General features: G+C 37.8%; 1 non-coding gene across 1 annotated transcript; it reads left to right on the top strand.

Moving 5' to 3' along the window:
* Positions 1 to 8,489: 8,489 nt before the first annotated feature.
* Positions 8,490 to 8,596, top strand: LOC128287063 (small nucleolar RNA R71). Its single transcript, XR_008277763.1, has one exon. It is a non-coding gene; the product is annotated as a small nucleolar RNA R71 (small nucleolar RNA).
* Positions 8,597 to 9,224: the final 628 nt, after the last annotated feature.

Here is a 9,224-nt window from a genome sequence, read left to right as displayed (position 1 = left end):
CTTCTATTGTGTATGAAATTTATGGTTTCTATTGGCACAAATCCAATCTTGGAATTTAAGATGAGAAAAAATTCCCCATTGGTTGCAAATGCTTATCCATTAAGCAGGGAAAATCCTATTTAAAAAGGAAAAAGATTATGCTTCGACTCTTGCAAAGAATGGACTAACATGGTTAGCTGCCTAATTAATCCTCATCCTTACATGCCGTTGAGCCGTATGTATTTTTTTCTCAAGTCAAACAATTTTTTTAGTCGAAAGATCCAACTGATGAGGGTTGGTACGTTGTACTCCGTAACACCCTTAGAGTCTTGTTTGACATGGGCAATAGAAGTAGAGATGACATCGATGAAAGATCAGAAACTTTGCCTTTTTTAGAACAAAACTTAAATAAAACTATCCCTAATACTAGTACACAATTACAATGGGTTCGCCAGGATGTGGATGAAGCTATTCACGAATCATGATGTAGTAAGATTTTACGATTTTTTAATTATATGTAATATTATAATTTAAATCTTGATCTTGTTAAATATTTCAACTATTTTATATGTACTATTATTGTTGTAATTAGTTGCTAATATTTCAACTATTTTATGTGTACTACAGATAATATGCCTAGAAGAAGCTTGCGAGATCTAAGTATTATTCAAAATCCTCCAAATTTAGAAGAAACAATTAGTGAAGAATAGAATACTATTGGATCTTCGAATGTTCCAAATACAGTTGACGAAACTGTAGAAATTCAAAGTAATGTTAACTTTAATTTACATGCATGTTGACTTTTATTATTAATTTTTGTTTAAAATTCTTATATTATCATATACCATTTTTTTAGCTGAAAGTGGTGGGAGGCGCAAAACTCGAGGACGTACGCTATTAAAGGATTTATATGATTTAAATTTTGTAGAGCGTGTCTAAGTATCTAGAAACAATCATGGTCAGCCTATTGGATCAGAAGCTTGACTTTGAGCAGATACTTGGGAATTATAGCACTAAATGCCAATCTGTTGCCAATCAACTACGAGTCATGGCATCATATGCCTAATGATCGCGTTATTTCGTGATAGGTTTTAAATATTTATAATTAATCATTCTTGAAGCTAACTATTATCGCAATGTAAGCAAGTGTACCTATCGAACAGTAGTATAATTTTAGCAAGACCGAATTGTTGAACCCAAAGGAACTAAAAGTACTAGTAATGACTGTCTTTTTATTATCTAGCCTAAGAATAATGGGGTTTTGTTTTAACTAACTAATTATCTAAACTAAGAACTCACAGAGAATAGAATTGGGGAACTGCTTTTGGGAAAATCGATTGAATTAAGACAATACCTAAGGAAAAATCCACATAGACTGTACTTGTTATTCTGGCTCCGAATCGGACGATTTATTCATTTAACTTGTTCTGTAGAGATCCCTAAGTTATGTTATTATCCCTATTCAAGACTAATAACGTCTAATCCCTAGATTGAATAATTGAGACCTTTCACTAATTAACACCCTAGGGTTGCATTAACTCGATCTATGGATCCCCTTATTAGGTTTCACCCTAATTCGGCAAAATCTTGTCACCTTATATCTAGGCGAGCAATCAACTCCGCTTAATTATGACAAATGTTCTCTTAGATAAGGTCTATTCCTCCTCTGAATAAGAGCTTATCTTGAGTCAGTATCCTGGGATATCAAAACAATAATTAAGTACACATAATTAAGAACAAGTCAAATATTTATCATACAATTCAGAAAATAATAACAAGATTCGTCTTAGGTTTCATTCCCCTTAGGTATTTAGGGAATTTAGTTCATAATAAATAAGAAAACATCTCAGAATAATAAAGAATACAAAACATAAAGAAAACCCAAAACTCCTGAAGGGGAATTAAGGAGAGATCTTCAATCTTGATGATGAACCCGACTTCTGAGATGAATCAATTGGCTTCCTTGGAGTAATTTCTTACTCCCTATTCTGTGTGTCCCCTTTTCTCCTATTCTAGGGTGTATTTATAGGCTTTGGAATGCCTATGAGCCCTCAAAAGTGGCCTTTTCCAAATTGGACTCAACTTGGGCTCGGCAGGGACACGCCCGTGTGCGATTATTTCAGGCCATGTACGAGCCTGTTAGAATGGCACGGGTGTGTGTTCCACCCGTGTGAGTCGTGCTTTGATTCTTCCAGATTGACACGGCTGTGTGGTTTGCCCGTGTGAGGAAGTCCAGGCTGTGTTTATTTCGTACTTTGGTCCATTTTATCCGTTTTTGGCCTGTTTCTCGTTCCTTTCACTCTCCTATGCTCTCCTAAGTATAAAACATGAAATTAAAGCATTAAGAGCATCGAATTCACCAATTCTAATAGGAAATCATCCATAAAATGCATTAAACATGAGGTAAAATATGTATAAATTACGGTTTATCAAATAGCTCCACACTTAAGCATTTGTTGTCCTCAAGCAAAATCCTCAACTCATAATCAAAATAAATTCTTCTCAACTTATAATTTCTATCGATAATATCTCAAAATAATCCGTAGGTAATCATACATTGAGAATTCAACTAAAAGAACATAAAAGTTTCAAACATTCCAAGTTGAGTATTTAATTATGCAAACATAGGTGTCTCCTCTCATCTGAGTAATTACCTTTGATTCAGAATATCACAGAGTTTCACATCCTCACTAAAGATTCACTCAAATCACTATAGGTGTTTAAGGACAATAAATGAAGCACTCAATAGTCAATAATGAAAAGTCATTACCATAAGCTTGCATGAAAATCAAATCTCCACCACTATAATTTAAGATGATACATCAATCAAAAGGTCTTTAGAGGGTTGTAGTGAGGCTTGGTTAGGGGGTGTGATCACAAGCTGAAAGAAAATGTTAGAATCGAGATTGAATTGAAAAATTGCCTAACTAGAAAAAGAGTTAATCATTACTTGCGTATAACAGAGCTTCTTCTTAGAATATGGAATTACTAATGTGTATACATAGGTTTTTTTTTAAGAGCAAGTTAAATAGCATAGGTTAACTTATTACAAACAAGACATAAGTAAGTAATTTCTTCAACTCAAATCTCGACAAAAATAGGGATCAAATTAATTTAGGGGATTTCAACAATAATGGGTTAAGGGTTAATATTGAGGTTAATACAAGGAATGGCTTATTAGGCTCAAAGGGGTTTACTAAAGGTTAATCATGGAGGTAGGCGTTTCATGGCATGAGTGAGTTAATCCTAAGTGCCTTAATCATTTTGACATATCAAATCAAATGGTGTGGTTTCGACATGCATAATCAAACAAGTTCTAGAATAAAAGTTCAATACTGATGCACTCAAAGCAATAATAAAAGTGAGCATGAAAGAATTAATAGATGCTCAAAAAGCTCAAAAATCTCACAAAAATTATGGCTTTTTGATGTTTAGACTCATGAATTCCAATTCAAAGTAATACCTAGACTTGGGGAAACAACCTATAATTTTAAATTCTTAAAAATCAACTTATCATGCTTGATTCTCTAATGTCTTAAATTTTAAACAATCAATGCATAAATACCTATGTTTTAATTCAAGATATATCAATCAAAATCATAAATGAATTAAAATTTATCCTAAATATGATATGAGAACTTTTCAAGAGAACAATGTAATTATTCAGGGATTTTTCTGATAATGAAATGAATGTCCCCCCACACTTAAGATGTACATTGCCCTCAATGTACTAAGATAGATATTTTAGAATATAAAAATGAGATAGGGAGAGAAGTGAAACTTCTTGTATGATGAATTCCTCGAACTAGAGTTTTGGAGAGTAATCGGTTCGAGAGTGGAGGAGGATACTCCGGCGGTCGTAGAGGTTCATTAGTCCAAAAGTCCTGCACCAAAAGAATATTATATCCAGTGGTAGCTATGGTTATGGTCGATCAGGACATGGCAGTCGTGGAGAACCTTTCCCGGTAGAGTATTTAGTTCCTATGTAATGATGAGCTTAAGATCTCTATTTAACTGTGATAAGATCAGGAACTTTTTAGGGCATATTAGGAAGAATAATTACTCATAAAGAAATAACCGAATTTGATAATTAAAAATAAAATTCTAAAATCTAATAAAAAAAAATAGTTTTAATAAAAAAAAAAAAAATAATAAATAAATATTTTTAAACATCTTCATCGCTGGATGGTTTGCGAGGTGAGACTGGTGATGAGATATGGAGGTGCTGACAAATCTGCTGTAGAGTAGCATCAATGTTGTCAAATCGTTGAAAACACTGCTGCTCGAATCAGGTGAGGCGCTGTCAGCAAATGAAGTCGCCGCATGAACTGGACGAGAGGGTGGTAGTGGCTGAGTCGGTGGGTCCTCGTGCTGTGAATGGACATCATCAGGAATGTCCTCGTAGGCTTCCTCCTCGGTAGATTGGATAAGACGATATTGAGGAGGGTAAGTTCCTCAGCGCCTCTCGATCATCCTCATGCTAAGCATGCTCGAGATGCCTTGTGGAGACATCTGGCCAATGAGGGTCAAGGATGATTCTTGGGACGCGGTGTCGAGGAGCCCGAAGTGTCGAGCCAATCGCATCACATAGGGGCCAATGGAGATGACCCCCTTCCTATGCCACTCCGTCTGGTGCTAAATCGCGAGGACGACGAAATAGGTAAGGCCGATGACGTGCTCATATGACATGTACCATAAAAAGTAGGCGTAGTGAGTGTTGACGACGTCAGTGCTCTCTTGCCTTCCTGTAATCGTGTGAGCCAAAATGGCGTGTAGGTACCTCAGGGAAGGTGGAAAAACTGATGCCTTAGAGCGGCTAGGATTGTAGGAGGCCACGCTAGGGGCCAAAGTGTGCCAGCACTTCGAGGGGGAGAAGTGTATGTGGCGACTGAGAGTGTCTAAGTCATTCTCCTCCTTATATTCCTCCATATATAATCCCAGTGCAGCACCAAACTTTGGGACGCTTAGCTGGCAGATTAATCCACCTAGGTGAAATTAGACCGTGCCAGGATTATTGTAGTTCATCATTACGGTTTGAAGATGGAACGTTGAGCATAGTTCCATCGTGAGCTCAAGGTATGTTGGCTCGATGATCCCAAAGAACAGCTCCTAAGGGTCGGTGGTTAGGAGGGCCTGAATCGCATCAGCCAACTAAACTTGTTCTACGACAGCCCAGTCGATGCAACAGCCCGTAATTAAAGGTCAGGCCCGAAGTATTTAGAAAAGTTTTTCCTGGGGCCCACGGGGGAACTGTAGGAGGGGGTGACGAATTTTCGCGGTTGGACCCGCAAAAGATTACGCTCCCTTCCTCTTCTTCGAAGCAGGGGCAGCTGCCTTCTTTCCTCGTGAAGACGACATTATATACCTGTAATATAAAAAAAATAGAAATAATATGTAAATGAATTTTAAAAAGTCATGAATTTGAACTAACTATTTCAGCCAAAACTACTAATACGAAGCAAACACAACCAAAATAACCATGATAATGAAAATAGTAATGTCATGGGTATGGGGTTTTCCTAATCTTGATTTAACACGGAATGTATGATAACTAACCTAAGAATGCAAATTAAATGATAGACATTAGCATAGTAATAGCATGTGAATAAGCATAGTAATGTCATGGGTATGGGGTTTTTCTAAGAACCCGATTTAACATGAAATGTATGATAACTAACCTAAGAATACAAATTAAATGATAGAATAATGGGCAAAATGAAAAATATTTCAAAAGAAATGAAGATTATGTTGATAATAAGCATTAGAAATAAGTAAAATAGAAGTGAAAGGAAGTAAAATAGAAGTGAAAGGAGTAAACAAACGCTAAGGAAGAGAGATTGAGTGTCAAAAAATAGAGTGGAAAGCGACGCACGGGCGTGGCAAGGAGGTCGTGTGAACTTGCAGCGGCTAGGGTTAGGGTTTTTGAATGTGGAAAAAAGTGAATAGTGCAGGGTATTTATAGATTTTGGGCCACACAGCCAGGGCACACGCCCGTGTTCCCCAATTTTTGTCCGTGTGTTTCACGTTTTTCCTATTTGGGCGCGTCTTAAATTCATCCCATGCCCATGTACCTTGGGCGTGTAGGTGCACACGGCTGTGTCGCACGACCATGTCTAGCTTCGTTCACTTCTCCCACACTCGTGTAAGAAAGCCCCACACCTATGGTAATTTGACAGGTTCGACCACAAGTGTTAGACATGGGTATGCCGCACGCCCGTGCTAGTTTCTCAGTTTCAACCATGGTTCTTCCACAAGGGCATGTCGTACGCCCGTGTTGTTTTGTTAGGCTCGACCATGGCCATATCGCACGGCCGTGGCATTTTATCGTAGCCCGTGTTTGGGGATATCTTTTTCCTGTTTTCACATGGCCATAAGCACGCCCGTGTTGTTGGCCGTGTCTTTGTGGAAAGCCTATATTCAAGTTCGCCGTTAGTAAGTTAGGTGTTAAAGATTAAATTTTAAAGAAGTTAATACAGTGAGTGCTCGGGTTACCTCCCAAGAAGCGCTTATTTATAATCTAAGCTCGACTTACCTTTCCATTGAATGGTCATGGTGGTTCGAGGAGTTTATACTCCTCATTCCTGCTATCAATCTCATCAAGATAGGGTTTTAAACGGGTGTTGTTTACCTTAAAAGTGCAGAACTTGGGGTAACTCACCTCGACCGTACCGAATGGAAAAAATACTAAGTACCGTAAGAGGGATTTCTTTATCCTTTCTGACAGTGACAATGTGAGGATTTACGGCATCTAATAAGACTTTATCGCTAACCTTAAGTTGATTTGGAAAGGTATCGAGCTTGTTTTGGTGTAGTTTTGGTTTATCGTGTGTTCTTTGTTTATGTGTTCACTATTCATCTAACTCCTCTATTTGTAGTCTTCGTTCCTCGTGAGTAGGTCCTCTACTATTTCTTGAGAATGACTCATGTGCTTCCTTCAAACTCATTTCCTGCAAAGTATGTTGCACCATATTGTTAGTTTTAGTAGAATGGTTTAAACGATCACCTTCAATTTCTGATTTGTTGCCAGAATTGCAAGCTTAAAAGGTGATTGTTTCGTCTCCCACCCGAAGTGTGAGTTCACCTGTGCCAACATCAATGATCGTTTTAGCAGTTGCTAAAAAGGGCCTTCCTAGAATTAAGGGAGTGCTGCTATCCTCTTCTATGTCTAGAACAATAAAGTCAACGGGAAATATAAATTTATTGATTTTAACTAGCACATATTCAATAATACCTTTAGGGAATCTTATAGTTTTATCTGCTAATTGAGTGCTCACCCTAGTCTATTTGGGTTTCCCGAGACCTAGTTGCTTAAACATTTTGTAAGGCATGACATTGATGCTAGCCCTTAGATCAGCTAATGCATAATTAACATCTAAATTACCAATTAAGCAAGGAATCATAAAACTCCCTGGATCTTTTAGTTTGTTGGGTAGTTTATTTTGGAGAATAGCCGAGCTAACTGTGTTCAGCTCCACATGCGACGCCTCGTCCAACTTCTACTTATTTGCTAAAAGCTCTTTTAAAAATTTCATTGCATTTGGCATCTGTGATAGAGCTTCAATAAACGGTAAGTTAATATGTAATTTTTTTAAGAGTTTAAGGAATTTACCAAATTGTTCATCTAAGCGGTCTTTCCTTGTCGCGTTGGGGTATGGCACACGAGGTTTATATTCGACAGTCACTGGTTTGTTTTTATTGTAATCTACCTCACCTTTACTTTTGCTTACCACTGTTTCTTGCCTCGGTTCTGGCTCAGCCTCAACGACCCCTTCTTCATTTTGAACATTAATTGCGTTGAGTTGTTCCCTTGGGTTAGGTTCAGTATTACTGGGCAAGCTACCTTGTGGTCATTCGGAGATTAGTTTAGAAAGCTGGCCTACCTGAGTTTCGAGCCCTTGGATTGACGCTTGTTGATTTTTAAGTGCTGTTTCAGTGTTCTAAAAGCGGGTTTCTGACACTGATATAAACTTTGTGAGTATTTCTTCAAGGTTTGGCTTCTTTCCCTGTTGATAGGGTGGTTGTTGGTAGCCTGGAGGTTGTCGCTGATTTCCTTGGCCTCCCCATGAGAAATTGCGGTGGTTCCTCCAACCTGCATTATAAGTGTTACTATATGGATTGTTTTGAGGTCGAGGATTATTACCCATGTAATTTAATTTCTCGTTATCCATGTTGTGGCCATAAGGTTGGTATTCCGAATTGCTAGTTCCACCTCCATTTGCTTTGCACTGCATTACTGGATGAACCTGTGAAGAACTAAGAAAACCGTCAATTTTTTTATTCAAGAGGTCTACTTGATTAGAGAGCATGGTGATTGAATCGACGTTATAAACACCGGCTATTTTAGTTGGCTTTGTCCTCATGACTTGCCACTGATAGTTATTCAGTGAAATTTCCTCTGTGAACTCATAAGGTGTTTTATTATTGATGGTTTCGTAGCAGCTGCGTCAACCATTTGTCGAGTCGAAGGATTCAGGCCGTTATGGAATGTTTGAACCTGAAGCCAAAGCGGTAACCTATGGTGGGGGCACCTTCTCAAAAGGTCATTGTATCTCTCTCATGCATCGTAGAGTGTTTCTAAATCCATCTGCACAAAAGAAGAGATATCATTACGTAATTTAGCCGTTTTAACCGGCGGAAAATATTTTAGTAAAAATTTTTCGGTCATTTGTTCTCAAGTAGTAATTGACCCTCGTGGTAACGAGTTCAACCATTGTTTAGCCTTGTTTCTCAATGAAAAGGGGAACAATCGAAGACGTATTGCATCATCAGAAACGCCATTGATTTTAAATGTATCGCATAGTTCCAAAAAGTTTTCTAAGTGAGCATTGGGATCTTCATCCTGCAAACCATCAAACTAAACAAACTGTTGTATCATTTCAATTGTGTTAGGTTTCAGTTCAAAAGTATTTGCAACTACAGCAGGTCTAACTATGCTCGATTTAGTTCCTGTTAAAGAAGGTTTAGCATAATCATACATAGTGCGTGGAGCAGGATTTTGATTAGCCGCAATTGCAGGAGGTAGCTGATTGCCTTGGTTTTCAGCTATCTCTTCCGTTGGGGGTTGAGTATCGTCCTCTTGCTCGTTCTCTGTGTATCTTAAGCTTCACCTTATTTCTCTTTGTTTTTTTGTAACTGCATTTATCGATTTCTTCGTCAAAAAGTAGTATTCTGATGTGTTTCTTCTAGTCATAAACTATAAAAACCTGCCAGAAAAAGGAAAAAGAAAATTAGTAAATTATAATTAA

The sequence above is a fragment of the Gossypium arboreum genome, chromosome 13 (genome assembly GCF_025698485.1).
Source record: "Gossypium arboreum isolate Shixiya-1 chromosome 13, ASM2569848v2, whole genome shotgun sequence".
NCBI classification, from domain to species: Eukaryota; Viridiplantae; Streptophyta; class Magnoliopsida; order Malvales; family Malvaceae; genus Gossypium; species Gossypium arboreum.
This window is presented reverse-complemented; position numbering and strand designations above follow the sequence as displayed.